The sequence below is a fragment of the Corythoichthys intestinalis genome, chromosome 1 (assembly GCF_030265065.1).
Source record: "Corythoichthys intestinalis isolate RoL2023-P3 chromosome 1, ASM3026506v1, whole genome shotgun sequence".
Lineage (NCBI taxonomy): Eukaryota > Metazoa > Chordata > Actinopteri > Syngnathiformes > Syngnathidae > Corythoichthys > Corythoichthys intestinalis.
In genome coordinates, this window is record NC_080395.1 from 48,781,721 (window position 1) to 48,806,047 (window position 24,327).

General features: G+C 39.3%; 1 protein-coding gene across 1 annotated transcript in view; it reads left to right on the top strand.

The window, feature by feature from the left end:
- Positions 1 to 24,327, top strand: part of LOC130914581 (E3 ubiquitin-protein ligase RNF128-like) — a 64,531-nt gene that overhangs the window by 39,792 nt on the left and 412 nt on the right. Inside the window, exon 2 of the transcript XR_009062963.1 lies at positions 21,201 to 21,301. The gene's annotated coding sequence lies outside the window, so the exon portion shown is untranslated. The remainder of the gene's footprint in view (positions 1 to 21,200; positions 21,302 to 24,327) is intronic.

Consider the following 24,327-nt stretch of genomic DNA (forward strand, 5'->3'; position numbering starts at 1 on the left):
GATGGCCAATTTCATAACATTTCGCTGCTTTACCTTTAAAAAAAAAAAGGCTTTGGTTCCTTTCACAAGTACACTTCTTCACTGGTCTGAAGCACTTGGCTGAATATGGCCATATAATATAGTATTGCCTGATACACTTCAGAATTCATCCCATAGGGCAACCTACTCATGGTCGCTTTAGCCAGCTCCCTACCCTGCTTCATTCCAAGTTCATTATTTTCCAGCATTGCGAACCACTAATGACTTTTTTTGTTCTTTTTCCTCCGATGATTATTACCTTCTCACTTGTATCCTTCTCATCAGTCATCCTCGAAGCTTGTTTCTGGCTCTCTCCTCCTTCGCTAGTGCTCTAATTGAACACGGGGTCGGTGGTGGTACAGAATCTTCCAGCTGGGTAGAGGAGAAAGACTTTAATTTCAGCTCTCAGGATGGGACTGTGACACACAATGGCCCAGCCGTCCTTTCTGCCCCCCATAGATTCCCTGCTGAAAGCCTTCTCCTCAGGCAGCTTTTTAATAGGCCTTCTCCAACCCTACACGCACACGCACATGCACATCTACACATATGTATCAACAAGCCAGTCCACGTGCACCTTTGCAACAAAACGCATGTACCAAGACCCCTCATATACACACATACACATTCAAGTCATTGACCCTCCCTGTGCGTATCTGTCACTTGTGTTACAGCTCACACTGCTTTGGGCTGTTTGAAGTGCTCCTAAAGCCAGATGACAGCCTTTTAACTCTCCGCATCATGCAGAGGTGGAGTCGCTGAGCAAAGACTACTTCTGACTAGTCACAATTGTAAGAAAAGCACTCAAGAGCAGACTGTATACGATAAAGTATCTCGGATATTCTCCCCCCTGCGCGTTTTGAAAGCACTTGATGCGTGCTGATTTTCAAGGGGGAAAAAATAGAATTAAGGCAGCTGGGTGCAGTTACTGATTTTGGATTGTAACTTATTTCTAAAAATCTTTTGAAAAGTGTATTTGAACGCAATTTGTAAAAGTAGACTTTTAAGGACTTTGCAACTTTGTAGGGTTATTAAAATCGATTATTTGAAACACTTGTTACTATGTTGGCCTTAATACAAAAATGTAGGGCTGTCAAAATTATCGTGTTACCGGCGGTTATTAATTTTTTAAATTAATCACGTTAAAATATTTGACGCATTTAACGCACATGTTACTTGTATTTTTTGGTGTTTTGTTGCCCTCTGCTGGCGCTTGGGTGCAACTGATTTTATGGGTTTCAGCACCACATGAGCATTGTGTAATTATTGCATTATTACATCAACAATGGCGAGATACTAGTTTATTTTTTGATTGAAAATTTTACAAATTTTTATTAAAACGAAAACATTAAGAGGGGTTTTAATATAAAATTTCTATAACTTGTACTAACATTTATCTTTTAAGAACTACAAGTCTTTCTATCCATGGATTGCTTTAACAGAATGTTAATAATGTTAATGCCATCATGTTGATTTATTGTTATAATAAACAAATACAGTACTTATGTACCGTATGTTGAATGTATATATCCATCTTGTGTCTTATCTTTCCATTCCAACAATAATTTACAGAAAAATATGGCATATTTTATAGATGGTTTGAATTGCGATAAATTACGATTAGTTAATTTTCAAGCTTTAATTAACTCGATTAAAAATTTTAATTGTTTGACAGCCCTACAAAAAATAAATGAATAACATTTGAGGGTAACTGAGTGATAGATCTGTTAGAGCAGGGGTCGGGAACCTATGGCTCGTGAGCCAGATCTGGCTCTTTTGACGGCTGCATCTGGCTCACAGACAAATCTTTGATTATTGAAAAAAAAAGTGTTTTGTTTTACTTCTTTGCGCTGTTACCGGCATCCCCAAGGGGCCGTGTGGGCGAACGTAAGGGGAGAGAGAGACAGGTGTAGAGAGTTGTGTGGGAGCGCTGTGTTGAGTGGCTGGGTGTCCCCCACTAGTTTTTGTTTGTGTTTATAAATTCTCTGATAAAAAGCAATATGAGACGTCTATGTGTTTTTATACACTACGCCGCCTCCCCAAAGGAAGAACCGGACGTAAGAGCGACAAAGAACGAGCCACGGAAATCGCAGGTCCACTCCCGACTACGGTGCGGAGTTGAGAGCACCGCATGACCAAACAGTGCAAATTGGTAACAGCGCATTTGACAAGGATTTACTAAGGACCCAAATGCTCGAATGTTCCGTTTAAACAAAAAGGTTTATTAATCAGTACAAAAGAGTTCAAAAAGAGACAAGAAAAATTCACAACATTTGCTTGATACCAAAAAACTGAGCAAAGTCAACAAAGTAACAAAAAGGCATTGGATCCAAACATAGATGTTAGTCAAGAAAAGGCTTACATGAGCTGGTAACATGGAACATGGCAGGATACAAGACGAACCAACACAAGGCAAGGTTAGATGCAGACTATGAGTGGGAACCTCTTGGTACCTCACGATATGATTCGATTTGCGATACAAAGTTCACGATAACGATGATCTGACGATATGGCGATACAACGATTATGGATACATTGGTCAGGAAATCATTAAAGGATATTCTACAAACAACTAATGAACAGAAAAACAAGGCTCAAATGTAAATTGGAATGAGTTCATCACTTGTAGACGTCCAATCCATTTGAACTGGGAGGGTGGCAGCGAATGAACATTCCCTCCCACTTCAAACGGATTGAACGTCTATGGCCATCAGTGACAGCCAATGCCAGGCTTTGAGGTAATTTTGGGCCATTGAAGGTCATTTACCTGTTGATTTTGGGGTATTTTATGGGTCACTTCCTGTTTATTTTGAGTTAGAGAACAGGAAGTGACCTGGGAATCAGACAAATCAATAGGCAGTGACTCAATCTCAACAGGAAATGATCTGCAAATGCCCCAAAATGAACAGCAAGTGACCTGTAAATGCCCTGAAAATCGGACAGAATAACTGGAAATGCTCTGGTTTCGAATGAACAAACGTTCCCAGTCTAAATGATTGGGCGTCGAGCACCGTCCTTGCAGCCTTATAGTTAACTGAGACACTTTTATGGTGGAAGATTTTGGTAGCATCTTGTTGGTTCCCTTTTTTTTTTTTTTTTTAATTAAAACAATGACACCTTTATAAAATGATTTCTCGATTCTTGGCAGGACCATATCGATAACCTTTTGGGATACACGATATATCACCATTTCGATATTTTGTCACACCCCTAATGCAAACTATATATACAATGGATCACAGGTGGATACGATCAGCCTGATTGGGAGGAGCAGGAAGTAAAGTTGGGAACCAGGCGGAATGCCACTACAAAAATAAAAGCAGGAAATTCTGCACAAACAAACACAAAACACTAGCGTGTCTTCTGAGACATGATAGTATTGCGCGATACGGCGATGGTCACCGGCGACTAGAAAGCCGGTTCGCTGTAATTTTAGTGGGAAAGTGGCAAACATACATGTCGTTGTGTCTATCTATTTAACTGTCAATTGCATAGGCAACGCAGATGAGGCAGAGACACTGTTCAAGTTGGGTTTTCATATTTTGCTGTCGAAAATAGTGGCCGATGTGTGCATGTGCATGAGATCAAGAAGTGAACTTCCCTCGTTTTCAATTTCATTGTCCGCGTTGTCAGCTAATTTTATAAACCCTTTTGAGAAGATGGCAAAAAGAAAAAAAGACGAGGAGTATTATAGTTTTCAGACACAAATTGGACATAAATGCGACACCCATGTGTTAGAAAATTGTTTTTCAACCACTGGGCCACGGCACACCACTGTTCCATGGCATAGTTTCTGGTGTGGTGTGGAAAATCATCCACTTTCGCCCAATTGATGTAAAATGTTTTTGGAAAATGAATCAGAAAATGCGCAATTTCCGATGTTTGTGTTGTCCAATGGTCTCTAATCGTGCAATACTCTTCGAAATCAGTTAGTGTCAATAAGTAGCTAATTATTTTCTTTAGTGATGTAAAGGTAAGAGTGGCATTGCGGCTAGCCAGCGAAAACATAACGGTGACTGTGATGGAAAAGGTTTTTAAAAAAGAAAGAATTTAGACCGAACAAAATTCATTGAATTCATTGAATGTGTTTTTCTATACGTTTGTTTGATTGCTATTCAATACACAACTTTTTTATTGTTACTATAGTTTACAGACATACATTTTTACATTGTTTGATCGTGGCGCACCTTGGGAGTTTTTTAATGGGAAAAAAAGTGTTCCACGCCTCAAAAAAGTTTGAAAAACATTGTGTTAGAGTACGAGAATAGAATACAATTCAACTTTATTGTCATTGCACATGTAGTGCAGCCCAACAAAATGAAGTGCGCATACGTTTAGAAGTGTTTTAGCAAATACTTTAGTACAATGTACACTGTGTGAAGTACAAATTAAAATATAGATATGATATACAGTAATTTTAAATATACACAGGCTTTGAATATTGATTTTACAGGCTATACATACAGTTATCAATATAAAACCCATTGGCAGTGTATCAAATACTTGTTCAGGCTGTAGAAGTTCTGGTAGTTGTGAGTCTAACTGAAGGGTCAAACAACAACAACAAATTTCTCGTGATTGTCATTTGTAAGACCATGAAGTTCCCTGTGATCATTGTCATCACATTATACTGCACTTGCTAAAGAGATCACATGCCGGTCATTCGACACGTGTTGTCACCATACACACCATTACATCAATATCAACACTATTGCATCATTTAAACACTGTCACACTGACAATGTGGTTCTTCTTTTCGAATTTGACACAGCTATAACCACAACAAAGAGCCTATTTTTTTAAATGAACACTTACTTGACAGTTTCAATTAAAATATCATTATAAATGCACAATTACAGTCATGTAGATTTATTTGTACATTTAAATTCATGTGTCGGTGAAAACATCAATGTCAAAATTGCAAAAATGTGTACTGTATGTTGCAGAGAACCAGTCTGTGTATGTGTTTTGGTCTTTCGTCATTATCCAAATTCATGTTGTTTCTAAACAAAGCATTTGAACATAACGTACATTTTGGAATGTGTGGCGTCAGATTGAGTGTCCAATTCTGCTGAGGCTACCTTTTCAGCACTCTGACTGAGTGTACATTTGTCAATATATTATTCGTACATACACTTTCAATGTAAAAAACAAAGCAAAAGACAATAATTTCATACATAATGAAATGACAACGACATTACTTTTTGACTGTATGTTCAAAGCATTAAATAATAATAGGGGAAAGCAAACATTTCACCCTACGAGAGACAATGGCTCCCTTTTGTGGCAACGCGGCAAAAGATGATCTGTGCTGTGTACCCTTTGTATTTGTGCTTTACTTTACGTTCCATAATGCTGCCATTGTGATTCCCACAGCAGTCCTGGCAGGCGGCTAAAAACTAGCATCAATTTACAGCTGACTGGCGAACAAACAAACCAGCTAGCTGTGTCATAAACTAAATGTGGCCAGGGTATGAATAATTTCGGGCTTAGCTATTTTTTCTTTTCTTTTTATGGCTGTTTCTGTGAGAAAAGGGCACAAAACCTTCAAGGAACATAGAAGTGATGAATAAAACCGTGGATGAAAGTAGCAATTAGGAGATCTGCCAATACTTCTTATATGTTGTCTCAATATAAATAATAAACAACATCAGGTGACACAAATCTACAATAAAACATTATTGAAAATTTTTAGGTTATGAGAACAGGCTGTGTTTTTACTTACAAACTACAGTAGTTGTTTCTTTCAATCAAAATGGGGTTGGTATAATTCTGGGCTTGAAGAAGGTTATTTAAGGAAAGGTTTGGTACTTTCTCTGAGAAGAGACATTGCAATTAGAGTAAGAATTATCTTGTCAGCATCGGACTGCAAGTGGGTGAAGGCAGCAATTGGACCTCTGCCACGAGTTCTTTACTTATGAAGTATTAATGTACATAATAAATAACATCCTTATTATACCCATTTGGAAACATCCTGCATATACCACTGTATAATGATATTGTACAGCAATAACAGCTTTCTAGAGCCATTGAATATCATCAATGGGCACAAATAAAACTTAATTGAGACTTTTTGCTTAAATTGAAGAACAGCAGCTTTATCTTAAAAAGTATATTTAGGCATGTTTTTAATTGGTAACAATGTAGTTACCATGTCTCACCTAAGTAACTCATTTAAAAATATATTTTTTTAGTTTATCCATTGTACATACCAAAGAAAATACACTTTTAATTTCATTGACTATTTTAACATGCCTGTTCCCCATCTACACCTGAGCACTAACATGAACACTAATAAGCGAGATGACATTGACACTTTGATAAAACCATAAAACCAGAATTCTGAATGAAAGAAATCATTACTTTTCCAAATATTTTGCATGAATGATGTTGACAAACATTGCAATGTGAGACGGATTTAATATGATTGGGTGGCCACTATGGCATGGCACATTGCAGTTCTGCAGTGCTGATGCTTCAAAACATCTCAAAGGGCGCTGCACCGTCCCTAATGTGTTACCGGATATGTATTTTTTTTGGTTCCTTTTTTTTTTGCGAAAATTTAATCCGCGTGCTTATTATTTTTGGCATCCAGTGCAGTGCAGACAAACATGTTCCCATTACGAATGCGACTGTCAAGACCAACTGGCGAATAGATTTGTCACATGAGTCACTTAAATTCAAGATTGTTTAAAAAAGTTAAAACAAAACAAAGATCAATGTTAAATTATCGCGTCAGTAAAAGGCTCAATGTCAATGCGTGTAGGTTAATCGTTCAGCTGTAGTGCAAATACTAGGGTCGCACCAATACCAATATTTTTTGCGCTAGATACCCATTCCAATACCTGGCTGTGTCATATCCATCGATGCCGATACAGTACTGATACCACATTTTTGGGAAAAATTTACAACAACAAACAAAATATATATATACAGTGGGGTAAATAAGTATTTAGTCAACCACTAATTGTGCAAGCTCTCCCACTTGAAAATATTAGAGAGGCCTGTAATTGTCAACATGGGTAAACCTCAACCATGAGAGACAGAATGTGGGGGAAAAAAAAAAAACAGAAAATCACATTGTTTGAGAAGAGTTTATTTGCAAATCATGGTGGAAAATTAGTATTTGGTCAATACCAAAAGTTCATCTCAATACTTTGATATGTACCCTTTGTGTGCCCAAAATGTCAAAATGATAACAAGAACGGTGAGCAAAAATTCCAGAACCACACGGGGGGACCTAGTGAATGACCTACAGAGAGCTGGGACCACAGTAGCAAAGGCTACTATCAGTAACACAATGCGCCGCCAGGGACTCAAATCCTGCACTGCCAGACGTGTCCCCCTGCTGAAGAAAGTACACGTCCAGGCCCGTCTGCGGTTCGCTAGAGAGCATTTGGATGATCAAGAAGAGGACTGAGAGAACGTGTTATGGTCAGATGAAACCGAAAAAGAACTTTTTGGTCGAAACACAGGTTGTCGTGTTTGGAGGAAAAAGAATACTGAATTGCACCATACCCACTGTGAAGCATGGGGGTGGAAACGTCATGCTTTGGGGCTGTTTTTCTGCATAGGGACCAGGACGACTGATCTGTGTAAAGGAAAGAATGAATGGGGCCATGCATCGAAAGATTTTGAGTGAAAATCTCCTTCCATCAGCAAGGGCATTGAAGATGAAACGTGGCTGGGTCTTTCAGCATGACAATGATCCCAAACACACAGACAGGGCAACAAAGGAGTGGCTTCCTAAGAAGCATTTCAAGGTCCTGGAGTGGCCTAGCCAGCCTCCAGATCTCAACCCCATAGAAAATCTGTGGAGGGAGTTGAAAGTCCGTGTTGCCCAACGACAGCCCCAAAACATCACTGCTCTAGAGGAGATCTGCATGGAGGAATGGGCCAAAATACCAGCAACAGTATGTGAAAAGTTACAGAAAACGTTTGGGCTCCGTTATTGCCAACAAAGGCTACATAACAAAGTATTGAAATGAACTTTTGGTATTGACCAAATACTTATTCTCCACCATGATTTGCGAATAAATTCTTTAAAAATCAAACAATGTGATTTTCAGTTTTTTTTTTCCACATTCTGTTTCTCATGGTTGAGGTTTACCCATGTTGACAATTACAGGTCTCTCTAATATTTTCAAGTGGGAGAACTTGCACATTTAGTAGTTGACTAAATACTTATTTGCCCCACTGTACATATACACTGTATATATTTAATACTAAAACTACTGTAGGCTCACTTAAATGGAAGATTTTTTCTATTATGGCTTGGTTAGGCTGTTGAAAACCTTTTATGAAACAGGAAAAAAAGACTAGTACAAAAATTGTGTCAGTCAATACCACATACAGTTGTACCTCGACATACGATTGCTTCGACATACGATCTTTTCGAAAACCGATGTAAAATTTGACTTGCCAATTGTTTCTACATCTGACGAAATGCTCGAAATACGACGATTTATGACACCGTCACAATTTCAATGTTTTCCTGCAAGACGGAGGCACGGCGGATTTTCTTGTGAGAGAAATCAGCATGGGTTCCAAGAATGTTAAAGCAGGTGGTAAAAAAAGAAAAAAGTTGAGGCTTACAATTGAAATGAAGATGGAAATGATAGAGAACTGTGAGCGTGGGTTGTGTGTCCGGGAACTCCTTGACAATACTCCTCCGACCTCCGTTCGCCTTTATACTTCTTTGTAAGTTAAGGTGACAATTATTTTTGTGGTACTATCGCCAAAGAGATCGCGAGCTTCGTCAGGTTTTTAATCATTTATTTCAGAACTTGTGCAACACAACACGCCAACTGTCCACCCCAGGTGACCCTAGCAACAACAGGACGTTAAAAGAGAAAGTAATAACTCAACTGCACTCTCACTCTGTCGTCAGCCACGCGGTGTGTTCAGGTACACCACGCAAAATACATCCGCCACATTAGAACCCAATTTGTTACATTATTACAGGAATGATTATTACTATTTCTATTATTATATTATTGTTCCGATCTTTATTCATAATTTATTTGTTTTGCTCTTTTTAATTGCTATTTGCAATAGCATAGGCAGTATTTATTAAGGATTTAGTGTAGGTTTTCGGGCTGTGGAACGAATTAATGGAATTATAATGTATTCTTATGGGAAAATCCTGCTCGACATACTACCATTTTGACTTACAAACAAGGTCATGGAACGAATTAACTGTAGAAATATTGAGGTACCACTGTATTGTATACCACACTAGTACGTTAACGTATCTCCTGTGCTAATCACTTCTGCTAGAAGAATTTACAAGTTCGCTAGCCTATGCAAGCCCTGTCTTACCTCCTTCTAACAAAAAGCTACATCCTTAAAGATGCTCATGTAAATGTCGGCGTTCATAATAGATATACCGTAATTTTCGGACTATAAGGCCTAACTATAAGCCACCACCCACCAAATTTGACACGAAAACGGTATTTGTTCGTAGATAAGCAGCACAGGACTATAAGCTGCAGCTGTCCTCACTGTATTATGGGATATTTACACCAAAAAATATTAACCGGTAACACTTTATTTGACATTCATATGACCAAATGAACCACCATGATGCTTTGAACCAACTGACTGCAAAGCTTCAATGCTTCAAGAAGCTTGATTTGGCCATCACTGCTCCCTTGGGGGAGACAGTCAACCTCTGCTGCCACCTGCTGTCAACACTGTTGTTGTTCAACATGCCTCCTAACATGCATTGCAGCACTACAGATGTAAATTAAATTACAAAATCATGTTTTATGCTAATTATTTCTTCAGTTACTGTTCCAATTGTTTATTCATTGCTAGTTATGGTATTTGGTAAGACTTTATTTGACAGCAGTGCCATAAGACTGTCATTAGACAATCATAATTATGACGTGACACTATCATGAGCATTAATGAATGCTTATAACAGATGTCATTTTGTTTTATCCGGCAAACTATCTCACTTTTGAATGGCTGTAGAAGATCCAAACTGGACATAAATGGAATTAGTGAAGTAATTTGCGGGATGACACTTAATAACATCTGTCATAAGCATTCAGTAAAGGCCCATGATAATGTCATGTCATATTTATGACGGTCTTATGACAATCTATGACACCGCTGTCAAATAAGGTGTTACCTATTAACACAAATACATCAACAAATAAGGTGCACTGGACTCTAAGCCGCAGTATTCAAAATGAGGGTAGAAAGGAGTGGTTTATCGTCAGAAAATTACGGTAATCCTTATTGGTATTACCGTTTGACTTGTCCATTTATCCACCATTTAAAGTTGGCTATGGGATCTAACATTTAAAATATGACTCCTCAAAACACCACAGGACTTACGAAAAAATACTTTTTGTACTTTTAATGCATTCTTCTTTGTTTTCTTTTCTATCAGCGTTTGTAATCGGCAGTTATCTGGGGAAGATTGGCAAGCACTGCTTCTTTTACAGCAGCTCTCTTAACTGGCGGCCATCATGGGGAGGACAAACGTTTTTTGAAAACTAAATCTTGAAATATACACATTGCGTGGCATCAGTACACGCCGATATTTGCATTTTAGTACTGTATGGGGGCCTCTTCCGATGCTAAAATAGGTGCAACACTAGTAAATACATGCGAATTGGAGTTGTTTCCATGCTATATCCTCAGAGCCCAGGCAATCGGATCTTTTTGCCCTGAATAATAATTCTGCCTGCTGGAAAGAGTAGAGCTTGTTGTGCAACATCTTGGCATTCATCTCTTCCCTCCTTTTCGTGCCAACGTCTCTCCTCCGTCACCCTGCGGCCTGCTTTTTCTATTTCCTTCGAGCCAGCGTCTTCCAATCTCTTCGGACTAGACGTGCCTTCACGACATAGAGGGACAGTGTTCAGTCAGGATGGAAAGCAAGGGAGACAGCTTATCCTCCCAGCGTGACACCTATTTGCTATTGATCTGGACAGTCTGTAGGACGGCAAGGCCTTCTATTTGTTTGTGTCCACGTGGTGAAAAAATAAGGAAACACACAATACTTTTGTTGCTTTTCCATCGGACTCAGAGTGTTTATCTGATTGATAAACAAGGTCATTTGGAGGATGCTATAGCGGCAGAAAAGGAGACGGCTGATGCAGCAGCCTGCTTGCAAACCGGTTCTATGTGCCAATGCGTATAGGCCATGAGACCATTGATTTGCAGGAAGAATTAATTTACTCTGGCACTAAAGCAGGAGGGAGCTAACTTTATGTTGTTAGCCGGTGTCAGATCCAGGCAATGTTCAATGTTCCTGCTAACCGAGGCAAAAAGAGCAGAGCTCTGACAATAGTGCAGTTTAATCTGATTGGCTCACTTGCCTGCAAACAGCCAAGGACAATAATCCCAACCTTTTTCAGTGGTTTTACAACATTTTGTAACGCAAGTTCCATTTGGTGAAATAGTCACTTCCAACTTAGTCATAGTTCACATTTTAAACTTACCATTTCTCATTTTGTCGCTGCGCTTTCTTTAACATCGTAGATTTCTACAAGATGGTACCGGTAGCGAAGTAGGAAAGTAGTAATTGTGGTCAAGGAATCATGTTGAAGTGATACATTCCAACTGAAAAACAAAGATTTCCTACACTTCAGGCAGGGTCTAAGTTTGCTCTTGGTTGTTAGTTGATATGGTCTTTTTGTCATCTAGGTCCCGATTAGAAAGTGCTTATATATTCCAAAATCAAATTACAGGGGTACCTCTACATACGAAGTTAATTCGTTCCAAGACCTTGTTTGTAAGTCGAAATGGTCGCATGTCAAGCAGGATTTTCCCATAACAATACATTATAATTCCATGAAATCGTTCCACAGCCCGAAAACCTACACTAAATCTGTTAAAAATGCCAGGTTGTTTGCATGTTACGTGTTTTAGATCCCCCTGGTGATGAGTTGCAATTTGTTGTTTTTCTGATCAGGCATATTTTGGCCACCTAGCTAAGACCTACGTTCTCATAGAAAGAAAATAAAAAGGCAATGCGTTGATGAAGAGAAGGTTTTGGTCAGAATAATTCGGGACGGGCATCATTATTGTTCTAACTGGACTATCTGCAGTGGTATCCATTCCTCTCGTCATACCAACCCAGCGCTGTTTTACAAAATTCTTAATAAATACTGCTGTTACTATTGCAAAAAGCAATTACAAAGAGCAAAACAAATACATTATGAATAAAAATTGGAATGATAATTATATACATAATAATAACAATAATACCTGTAATAATGTAACAAATCGGGTTCTAATGTAGCGGGTGTATTTTGCGCTGACGGCAGAGTGAGAAAGTACAGTTGACTTTCTCTTTTCACGTCCTTTTGTTGCTATCAGTTGGCGCGCTGGCCCGGATGTATGGGGGGCCCGGGGTGGGCCTGGCCCACCCAGACGAGAGTCGTGCCCGCCCAATCAAAATGTCGGGAATATCTATTGTAGCGTCGCACTGGATATAGAGAACGCATGCAGATTTGGTCTCACCTACTTTTTTATTGCAGGATTAACGGTTACTGTTGGCCGCAATCACCAAAACAAGCTGTTTTTCCAACGTTGTTTGTTATCTGCGAGCTTCCTCTCTCTACCCCAGACACATTCTCGCAGTCTGACATCCGGGCATTAATGACGTCACCAGCAACAACAAAGCGTCGCCATATTGAAATGAGGGCAAAACACGAGTCACAAGCAGTTGCTCTGTCGTGCATTGTAGTACAAACGCGTTGAACTTTTGTCTTATTTGCCATCTTTTTTTTCCCGTTGGAACGACTAAAAGTTGCCGTGTTGCGGGTTGTAACACAAGGAAGAGTTCGGAGCCGCATTTGAAGTTCTTCATTCTTCCTCGTGAGAAGAAAAGGACAAGCAAACGGCTGAAAGCAATCAATCGAGGAAGAGTAAAAGAAAACGGTTCCGTGCACCATTCTCGCCAGTGATGTGCGGTCAGGGGAGGCAGGTGAGGCAGAGCCTCACCTGTCATCATGACAAAAAAATAATTATAGCATCAAATTTATATTAATATTTGTCCATTGCTCTTTATGTATGACTCATTTCAAACATTTTTTATAGTCAAAATCGCTGAATTTGCCCATTTCCTGTTCAAATAACGAAATGAAACGAGAGGTGCGGCAGCAACGAGTAAAGCCTCACCTCTGATTGCGCAATCCATAACAAACTGGGTTGATACATGGAATTGGAGCGTGCTGGTTGCCGTACATCTGCATGTCGCCATTATAATGTTTCCAGATACGTTTATTTGACCTGATTTTCCACAGTCCGGCTAATGTCTTTAACCCTTAAAGTTGAATTTTTGTTAGCGACATATTTAGTTTTTCTGATGGGAAATAAAACCGCAGTGAAAAGGCACAGCTTGCGGCAGATAGTACTCTGCCGCACTGAAAGGGGGCGTACGTGAAACTGGACTTTCCGTCAAAAGTGGACGCGATTAACAACACCGGAGCTAAAAGGTTTGCTTCAAACTACGGGACAGAAGATAACTCGTGCTTTTCAAACGTACTGGTACACCCGAAAAGACTGGCTATGTGGCTGTCCTTCGAAAAAATCGGCTTTGCTGCTTTCCCTGCCTTTTTTTCTCAACTTGTGCCAATGTCTGGACTAACACGAGATATTGTGACATTAAAAAACTACCACGAAGCCTCAGCAAACACGAGAGCTCGACCGCTCACATTCAAAGCCTGATTGCTTTAAAAACTTTTGGAAGCTCAAGGATCGATTTGGCTTTGACGAACAGCGGAAGCTCAACGGTAGCATCCAGAATGCTAAGGTAAAGAGTTTGAAATACCTCATTAATGCAACCTGCATCCAAGCTAAACAGGAGTTAACATTTCGTGGTAACGATGAGCGTGTAAGCTCTTCTAAACGTGGCATATATGTAGAACGATTACATGGTTTTGCTAAGAAAGATGAAAGGTTAGCTAGACATTTGGACACATCCACTGTGTGTTCTGGCTTGTCAAATAGAACACAGCGATCTAATTGAAGCAATCCTCTCCATTGAGGCGGAGAGATTTTTTTAAGGTAAAGGAAAATAAGGAGGACTTTTACAAAAAGGGCGTTGGTTTGCATAGGGACGGTAGGGACATAACACTACCAACTTTTCAGGATGCTAAAATTGTCCCCACCAACGTTTAAGCAACCTTACCTTTTTTGCATGATATAATGTTCAGTTATATAGAGAATTTAGATCTTTCAATAGTTCCATATGTTGTAAGGATAGAACTGACCCTACCATTATTAAGTAAATTATTTTCATTATGTTTATGCTAATAAAAACCAGACATTTATTCAGGAAGTTTTCAAAATGTTTCTTTAGTATTTTTTGAAAACAAAGGTTTGAATCGAACAGTGTATCATCTGAACCAATGGGATTTATTTTGCATTGATCATTTTGCCTATTAATTAACTAGGTTCATATACATGAGAAATGTGGCCCTTTGCCCCCTTCATCCAATCTGTTTGGTCTTATTAATGTCCTAACTAAATTTTGGCCTTAAATAAAATATTCTTTGTTTTTCTTTTCACACATTTTGTTTAGCAATCTGTAATAAATTGATTAAAGTATCAGAATTACAAGTTTTAAAAACAACTGAATATTTCACTAAAGGTCAGAATTGAATTCTGTGGTTTTGTACACCACTCTTTACTCTCATTTATGTTGCATGAATTATCGCAAATGCATGTTATTTTCTTACTTTTACGTATCGATAATATGTACCGTGTGTGCGTGTTTTGTGAAGAATGCTGATGAGATATGAAATAACCAGTAGCCAATTGAATAAGCTATCCTTTTTGGTTTATATATTTGGAAATCTGACTCTAAAGGAGTCAGTGCCTCACCAACCATGAACCTCACCGCACGTCACTGATTCTCGCCAGTGGGAACCTAAATCCAGGCACATTTATGTTTGCGGCCGACATTTTATTACTGTTGAGTAAACTTTAATCGACTTTTTTTTTTGCCCCAATTATCTGCTAGGATTCAATAGACTAGACAGTGGTTATTTTTACCGTAACCGACAACTCGCAAAGCGTTTTCTTTTGCCGTGAACTGCTCTGATCGGTCAATCGGTATATTATTGACCTGGTGGGAATTGGTTATTTTGCCATGACGTGTTCACGGCTAAATAACGCTAGGAGGCGAATTACCGGTTACGGCAGAAATAATCCCTCCGTATATACTACCAGTTTTCTTAGTTCCACACAGTACATATTCCATGTAATTGATAAAGGTCAACTTACTGGGTGACTTTATGAGGTAGTTGTAGATGTTTCCGAACTCCACTGCAGGCAATTCCTTTGGGTTGTTTATCCGGCTATCAGCTGCAATTTTGTATGGGCAGATTTGCAGGCCAATACACGCTAATTTTAAGTTGTCGGCAGTGACTCGTGATAATAATAAGTCATATTTAAGACGTTTTTATGAAAAAAAGACGCAAAACACAGCTGAAATATACGAATTTCAGACAACGTTTGTCTATGGATGTTTACCTGTGCGTGCCCCCATCTCGAAATGGCAACACGTTGCTATGCAAGATGACGTCATCGTGACATCACGCCAACTGCGAGAACAAGTAGGAAGATGAATGAAAAAAAAAAAAAAAAAAAAAAAAAAAGAAAACAAATAAACCCCCCCAAAATTAATGCAGCCTCAACGGGACACAAGCCAGTGTCCTACTTGCATCGGTCTCAAGCCCGGAGAAATGTAGAGGGTAAAAAAAAGCCTGCATTGGGGGTGCCCCCTCAAGATTTCTTAGTGCCCACTCTGGTGGGTAAACCTAGATCTGGGCCTGTTGGCGTGTTGTGTTGCACAATTTCTGAAATAAATGATTAAAAACCATACAAAGCTGGCAATCTCTTTGGCGATGGTACCAGAATAATAATTGCCTCCTTAACTTATAAAGACTGGTGGTCGGAGGACTATTGTCAAACAGTTCAGACTTGCACCCCATGCTCATATTTTTCTATCATTCCATCTTCATTTCAGTGGTAAACCTCCCTTTTTTCCCTTTTTCACCACCAGCTTTAACATTCTTAGAACCCATGCTGATTTCTCTCACAAGAAAATCCGCTGTGCGTCAGTCTTGCGGGGAAACAATGAAATTGCGACGCTGTCATTAATCGTCGTATTTCCAGCATTTCGTTGGATGTAGAAACAAATGGCGTGTCAAATTTTACGTCGGATGTCCAAAAGATCGTGTGTCAAAGCGATCGTATGTCGAGGTACCACTGTACTGTGATTTGTCATGTTTAGTAGCAGTGTTTGCTGCAAGAAATCAATTTCTCCCCCATCTTGGTATAAAGCACATAAATTCATTTGTTATAGTGCCTTAAAAAAATACTTATCAAGCTATTTTTTATATTATTTGTACAAATTGCGTAACCTGAGTTACAATGTTTACGGATCAAACAGGTTAATGTCTTATGTAACTACACCTCAACATTCCTCATTTCCACATTGGAACGCCATTGAAATTCATGTTAGATCACTTATTTTGAAAGGAAAGTAAGCCAGAATTATTTCACTAGAATTTCATTGAATTTAAGGTCTTTCCTAAAATATGAATGTAACCATTATAAATGCCCAAGTGGTTTGGAGTTTAATGCTATTTCACTTCGTCACTGCGGTGTATCACATGACAAATAATGTTGGCTCTGTACCACTTAATATGGCCTTATTATAACAGCACATATTCCGTGCTGTTGACAAAGGTCTTGAAAAGTTGTGCAATCAGACTTATTGTTAATATGAACTACACCACACTGTAAGTCATGTCACAACAAGCAATACTGTTGTTGAGTTCCTTTTGTTACATTTGAATTTTTAATCAAGAGCCTGCATTTTCACTTTATTGACTTTTTACATAGTAGCTACCTCACAGAATATATCACGATCCAAGTTATGATATGAGATGTAAATTAAAAAGTTTATTGAATTTACTGCATGTGTCTCTTTTGTAAATGTATTTCTTTCTATTGCATTTTGCCACTAATGAGAGTGTTTTTATTAGGATGGTATTTTTTTTATTAAGATAAACATGATATACAGTAGATTATATACACTCACCGGCCACTTTATTAGGTACACCTGTCCAACTGCTCGTTGACACTTAATTTCTAATCAGCCAATCACATGGTGGCAACTCAGTCCATTTAGGCATGTAGACATGGTTTAAGACAATCTCCTGCAGTTCAAACCGAGCATCAGTATGGGGAAGAAAGGTGATTTGAGTGACTTGAACGTGGCATGGTTGTTGGTGCCAGAAGGGCTGGTCTGAGTATTTCAGAAACTGCTGATCTACTGGGATTTTCACGCACAACCATCTCTAGGGTTTACAGAGAATGGGCCGAAAAAGAAAAAATATCCAGTGAATGACAGTTCTGTGGGTGTAAATGCCTTCTTGATGCCAGAGGTCAGAGGAGAATGGCCAGACTGGTTCGAGCTGATAGAAAGGCAACAGTGACTCAAATAACCACCCGTTACAACCAAGGTAGGCAGAAGAGCATCTCTGAACGCACAGTGCGTCAAACTTTGAGGCAGATGGGCTACAGCAGCAGAAGACCATGCCGGGTGCCACTCCTTTCAGCTAAGAACAGGAAACTGAGGCTCCAATTTGCACAAACTCATCGAAATTGGAATATAGAAGATTGGAAAAACATTGCCTGGTCTGATGAGTCTCCATTGCTGCTGCAACATTCGGATGGTAGGGTCAGAATTTGGCGTCAACAACATGAAACCATGGATCCATCCTGCCTTGTATCAACGGTTCAGGCTGGTGGTGGTGGTGTAATGGTGTGGGGAATATTTTCTTGGCACTCTTTGGGCCCCTTGGTACCAATTGAGCATCGTTGGAACGCCACAGCCTACCTGAGTATTGTTGCTGACCATATCCATCCCTTTATGACCACAATGTGCACAACTTCAGATGGCTACTTTTAGCAGGATAATGCGCAATGTCATAACGCTGGAATCATCTCAGACTGGTTTCTTGAACATGACAATGAGTTCACTGTACTCAAATGGCCTCCACAGTCACCAGATCTCAATCCAATAGAGCATCTTTGGGATGTGGTGGAACGGGAGATTCGCATCATGGATGTGCAGCCGACAAATCTGCGCCAACTGTGTGATGCCATCATGTCAATATGGACCAGGCTCTCTGAGGAATGCTTCCAGCACCTTGTTGAATATATGCCACGAAGAAGTGAGGCAGTTCTGAAGGCAAAAGGGGGTCCAACCCGTTACTAGCATGGTGTACCTAATAAAGTGGCCGGTGAGTGTATTTGAGATCAATCAAGCTAAGTGGCTTAGCAAGTGTGTGGCCCTGAAATATACAGTACATTAACCCTTTAAGGTCTGGGCCTGTTTTGTCTGATTTTGCATGCCTTTGATATTGCCTTGTCCAAACTGTTGTTGCTGTTGTTTTCTTCACTGACCAGTTATAATCAGTTTTTTGGCGAACGTAAGTGTTTTTATCTAAAATGCTCCTAAATCGGCAAAATCTTGACTTAAATCAATCTTAAAATGATGAAAGTTTTTTAACTTACACATGTCGAAAGTAGACAGAAGGGAACTAATGCAATAACGGGAACAATTTTAACAACTTTAACGGTTGATTCACAACATTAAATGACTTCAACACATAGCAAAGGTTACTATCTAGTTATCACAATATCCGCAATACCCCTGTGTCTAGTTAAGTTTAGAGTATAGAATTGGGCTAGGGCCAATTGTCCCAAAAACCCTTTAAACTTCACATTGTGTGACCTCTTTTTTTTTCTTTTTTTTTTTAGATAAAAACAAAGCAAAACATGAAAATTATCACCAGTTACTTTGACAAGTAACTAATTACTCTTACATTCAGGTAACTGAGTTACTAACACAATTACTTTTCGGGAGAAGTGATTTGTAACTGTAATTAATTACTTTTTTAAAGTAAGATTACAAAAGTGGTTAAGATGAACATTCAACAGAAAAAAAAAATTAGACCGAATAGTTTGTTTTTTTTGATAATTCAACAGAAACAACTCGTAAAATCATTGGCTCCATTGACGGCGCTAAACGTTCAATCCATTTTGACAGAGAGAGGCTGGCTGCGAATTATCTCTCCCCATCCCTCTCCTAGTGTCGTCAATTGCACTGAAACATGCACATTCACAGCCAGGCCCTCCCACTTTAAGTGAATTGGACGCCTATGAGTAATATAATTGTAATTGAGACCTGCTCTCCACATATGTGGCCATCATATTTTGGGTCATGTAGGCCACACTTGTAGACCAAATTAACATTGTGGCCTACATTACAAAAAATGCCATCTCCACATTTTCAGAGGTCTTGATAACACTTCTACAGTAGTCAGACACGGCGCTCCGCATACGCATAACACGCACTGCGCGTAGGGCACCAACTCTGCCTGAAGGGGCACAAAAAAAAATTAAGTTTGTAAAAAATCCTAAAAAATAGTAATTGTAATAATAACAACAATATATAGTATTTAAAATAAAACTTATAACTGATAAATGCAAGTAATACAAATATAAGTAACATAGGCTCATTATTTACACAAAAAAAGAATCTCCTGTGCTTGCCTGGTACACCATACTCACCGCTGGGCTCAAGCTATTGAGTCTGGCCACCATTCAGCGGATACAATTTCCAGGGCGGAGCAAGCCACAGCAAACAGACAGGGGAGTGGACCAATCAGCGACGGGCAGACGTGACGTTAGTAAAACGACGAGGGCAGGACGAGGGACTTGCGCGCGGAAGTAAACATACGAGGAGAGGGGAGTTTATTCAACATGGCTAGCGCGAGACAGACTGTTGTCAATGACTCATGTCGATGTGTTTTTGGTCATTTAAAACTGATTTTACCGTGGATTGGAACATATTCTCGGCTCTCCTGTTCACCATCTGTGTTGTTGTGGAGACGACTTCCGACGCGCAAGAGTGACGTTGCTCGTTAAGGACACGTCACGCAAATAAACAAATCTGATTTGTCGATTGATTTTGTACCTGCTCGAGAGACCGTTAATGGGCTGGTTCCCAGACTTTTCTCTCAGTGTTTGAAAAATACAGGGAGAACAGTCTGGCCGTGCCAGGCAAGTCCCTAAGGCCTCTCTAGCGACATCCGTTTTTCCATTTGTAAACATGCTCAGAGATGTAAAATAGCGGTGTTTATCAGATAAAGGATAGCGGATCATGCTCTTGACATGACCACTTGAATAATCTGGTAACTCCAGAAATCGGGTTATGATCGGTTTATTAGTGTGCACAACCAAAAAAACTCACTCCAAAACGCTGTGGTGGAAATGATGTGACAAGCAAATTCATTGCACAATGAAAATTAAATGGAATGTTACGAGACATACCGGTGGTGGTTTTATGCAACGACTATGTTGATACCGACATTTTTCCATTAGTAAGAAGCCGCAGTCATTTTCGAGAGGTTCAGAGGCCAAGAGCGACATCTACTGGTGAATCTAATTAGAAGAAAAAAAACAATCTTAAAGCTATGTAGATTTCCCCTTTCGTATTCATTGTTTCCACATTATGTCCAGAATGTTTATATAGTGCCCTATCAGTCCATGTCTATAAAGGTATATTAAAGTTTTCATATATCTGTGTTTTAAATATGGGCCTGCATAATACTATAATTAATTTAGAAAATGTTTGTACCATGGTTCAAAACAATATTTCACCGTATAATCCCTGAATGTTTTGTCTTGTATTGGTGGATGGGGGGCTCGGGGGGGGGGGCGACACGGCACCACAAAGCATTTATGCCTAGGGCACCAAAATAGTTAGCGCCGGCCCTGACAGTAGTCGTCTTTGCTGTCAATCATGAAACGCTATCCACTACATAACGCATTTTGTGTAGGTGTTTAGTTATACCAACCAACCAGATTGTGAACAAGGTGTAGTGTAGTGTAGGTGTGTCTTCGTCACTTTACCGTGTGAAAAGCATATAATGGATTACATCTACAATGGATTATAGATGATGCAAAGAAATGCCCCAATAAATACATACTACATAATCTCATTTGTTTGGCCAGGCATTTTTTTTTTTTTTTTTGGATTGCATTTTAGGTGGATTTCATAGTTCATCCTGAACTGTCATTAACCAGATTTTCTAAAGGGTATTGCCCAGAGTGATGAAATCTTTTTATCATTATTGCAGAGTCCTGCTCTTCCTGACACACGATTTGCTCCGAGGCGGACCAGAGTGATTTTGTATGTGTTTGACACTGAAGGGGCTCTGCCAGGCTTTGGGACCAGCAGGTAATCAGCACCCGTCTGGTAAAATGCGTTTGTTTCCTTCATTCCTGAGCATTTGTGTGTGGTCCGGTGTGCGTGTTTGTCTATGGCATTACATTTCTGCCACAATTCCGAGCGAGCAATGATAGATTTTGAGCACAGAAAATATATTGAGCGAGCAATTAAAGATTTTGAGCTAGCAATGATAGATTTTGAACACAGGAAAAATATATAGACCCTACTCACCTACGTCACAAAATGAAGTGTCGCTGTATCCGGCCGCCATATTGTCCGTATTTTTTAGACCTATTCTCATTGTTTTCAATTAGTCGTGCAAGTTATAGAGCAATTCATGGAAGCCCCGGTGTTATCTGACTCAGTAAACTCATTGGATGCGTTGCATAAAAGGCATTATGTGGAAAAGCTTCAGTTTATCCATTCGCCAGATCCATATTTGATGCCTAAATCGATGTTTTTCGACCCACTGTCTTCGCCGTCTTTGCCTGACACCCCTGATATTTACAACTATGTTGTCCACGCAAAATCAGCCTATTCTCACGAAAGTTTGAAAAACTTTAAGAGCTTGGAGGCTTATAAATACTTCGTTGCTGGTTGGGTGAAACAGGTCCTCGTCCAAGAAAATTCGGCAGGAATCTATCTTGTGCTCGGGAAGGTGAGTTACGAAATTTTCAAAATCTTTTGTTCTTGCTAACATCCACTGTCAAGTCTAATGTATTTCATGTCATTTGTCAATGGCTTTTGATGTTTATATGGTTTAGCGATAGCATTCTCACTACATACATAATATGTAATAAATATGAAGTGCGATAGCACTACTCCAGATTGTCCCTAGTTGAATTTATTTTTTGGCTTTTGACCTCAATAGTGAAATTGTAAATTAATTGTATGACAACTGTCTTATTATCCCCTTATAATTATATATTTTCAGGTAGTTCATTCACAACGTCTGAGTGTATGTTGTCGGCGATTAGCCTAGCAGTGATCTTAATTGTGGTTGTCAGCCCAAAACCCTCTAAATATATATTAAATGCATCTTACCAGATATAAAATGACTACTACATAATCTGTGGTAGTCGTTTGGAGCCCAGTTTTCTCGTCGAATTGCAGCAATCCATCTCGCTCTCCTCTCCGGGTCTCTCGGAATACGGTAAAACTTCAAGTCTCTCCGTCTGTCTTCTCTGTTTTTGCAACCGACCGCCACACACGACTTCACCATTTTGATTATTAATGTTAACGAGCAGAAAAACACGCCATAATAGGAGGAATTTACGAAGCGCTAATGCATTAACATGACGAGTAGACGGACAACATGGCAAGGGGGCGTGGCTGTGACGTCACGTGAGTAGGGTCTATTGAGCCGAAAAAAATCTACTCTGTGCTTCATAATGGTATTTGCATTTTAGTTTTAGCCACTCATTTCCTCCCTCCCACTTTAGCTCAATCTCATGAGCCCATGCGCTTCCGGTTTGTTTTCTCTGCGCGCTCAGTTGGCACACGTTACAAATGTGCCACAAAGCCAATCAATCAGAGAGCTAGCGGAAGTACACCGAGTGGCTGTTTGCCCTCCAATTAGATTTCTTGTTACATTTGCCTGGAAAAAGCAAAGTTCATTCATTGCTAGTTATGATATATGGTAAGACTTTATTTGACAGCAGCGCCATAAGACTGTCATTAGACAATCATAATTATGACATGAAACTATCATGACCATTAATGTATGCTTATAAAAAATGTCATTTACTGTTATCCGGCAAATTATCTCACTTTTGAATGGATGTAAAAGATCCAAGCTGGACATAAATGGAATTAGTGACATAATTTGCCGGATGACTTAATGACATCGCATTCAGTTATGCCCATGATAGTGTCATGTCACATTTATGACGGTCTTATGACAGTCTTATTACACCGCTGTCAAATAAAGTGTTAACCGTACTAGGGGTGTACCGGTACACAAAAATCTCGGTTCGGTATGTACCTCGGTTTTGAGGTCACGGTTCGGTTAATTTTCGGTACAGTAAGAAAACAAAATGCAAAATATAAATGTGCTAGTTGTTTATTACACACCTTTGTGCTTTCAACAATAGGAACATTAGCCTATACAAAGCTAGAATTCTGCTCAAAAAGTAGCGGGTATTTAAAGATAATCCAACAACAATTTGCCTTTCAGACCCCGCGTATTGGTCAGCTTTCTTTCTGAAAGAAAAAAGAAGTCCTGTGCTAACGAGAAAAGCAATCCCAATGACAAAGATTTTAACATGTATTTTACAAATGAAATGCCTCAATAAATCATTTTTTTTTCTTATGAACGGTTTTCAAAAGCTTTATTGGTGGATTTTTTCAAGGTAAAGCGCCACACAGAAATTAATAAATTTAATTGTGCAAAATTTATTATTCATATTATTTAATTACAGGTATTTTAGCCCATTTCAATTTATTTTATTTAAATGGGCTATTATTTATTTTATTATGTGTTTTTATTTTACAAATGTGACGTAGTATTCATTTATATTGTATATTTTATGTTGTATAACTTAAGTTCCTATGTAAATATTAGTTCCTACTTGTTTTGTTGTGGTAGGAGGGTTTTGTATTGAACATGGGGCCGTGTTGGTTATTATTATAGCAGAGAAGACAGCAGTAAATCAACAAAGACCAGCCAACTATGCCCCGATCTACCACTCAAGCGATCTGATGGACTCAAAAAGTGGGTTACGATTGCATATTAATTTGAAAATCGACTGGATCCACCGTATTTTTACACGAGTGACTTCCGGTCTGCCCGATTCTAGCTACCGGTATTAGTATTGACACAGATAAATAATAAACAATAACAACACAATAAACTCTGCTGTTCTTTTCGCGTGCGTCGTGTTGAGCCGCTTCTGGGACGCGTCTAACATGCGGCCGCACTGCCGTGTTCATTGGCTGATTGACTTTAACGCCCGTGTTTCACTGCGTTCTCGCGGCGACCACGTTGTCGCGCCGATGACGTTTCTGGGTTATACTGTCGTACCGTGTTGGTCCTC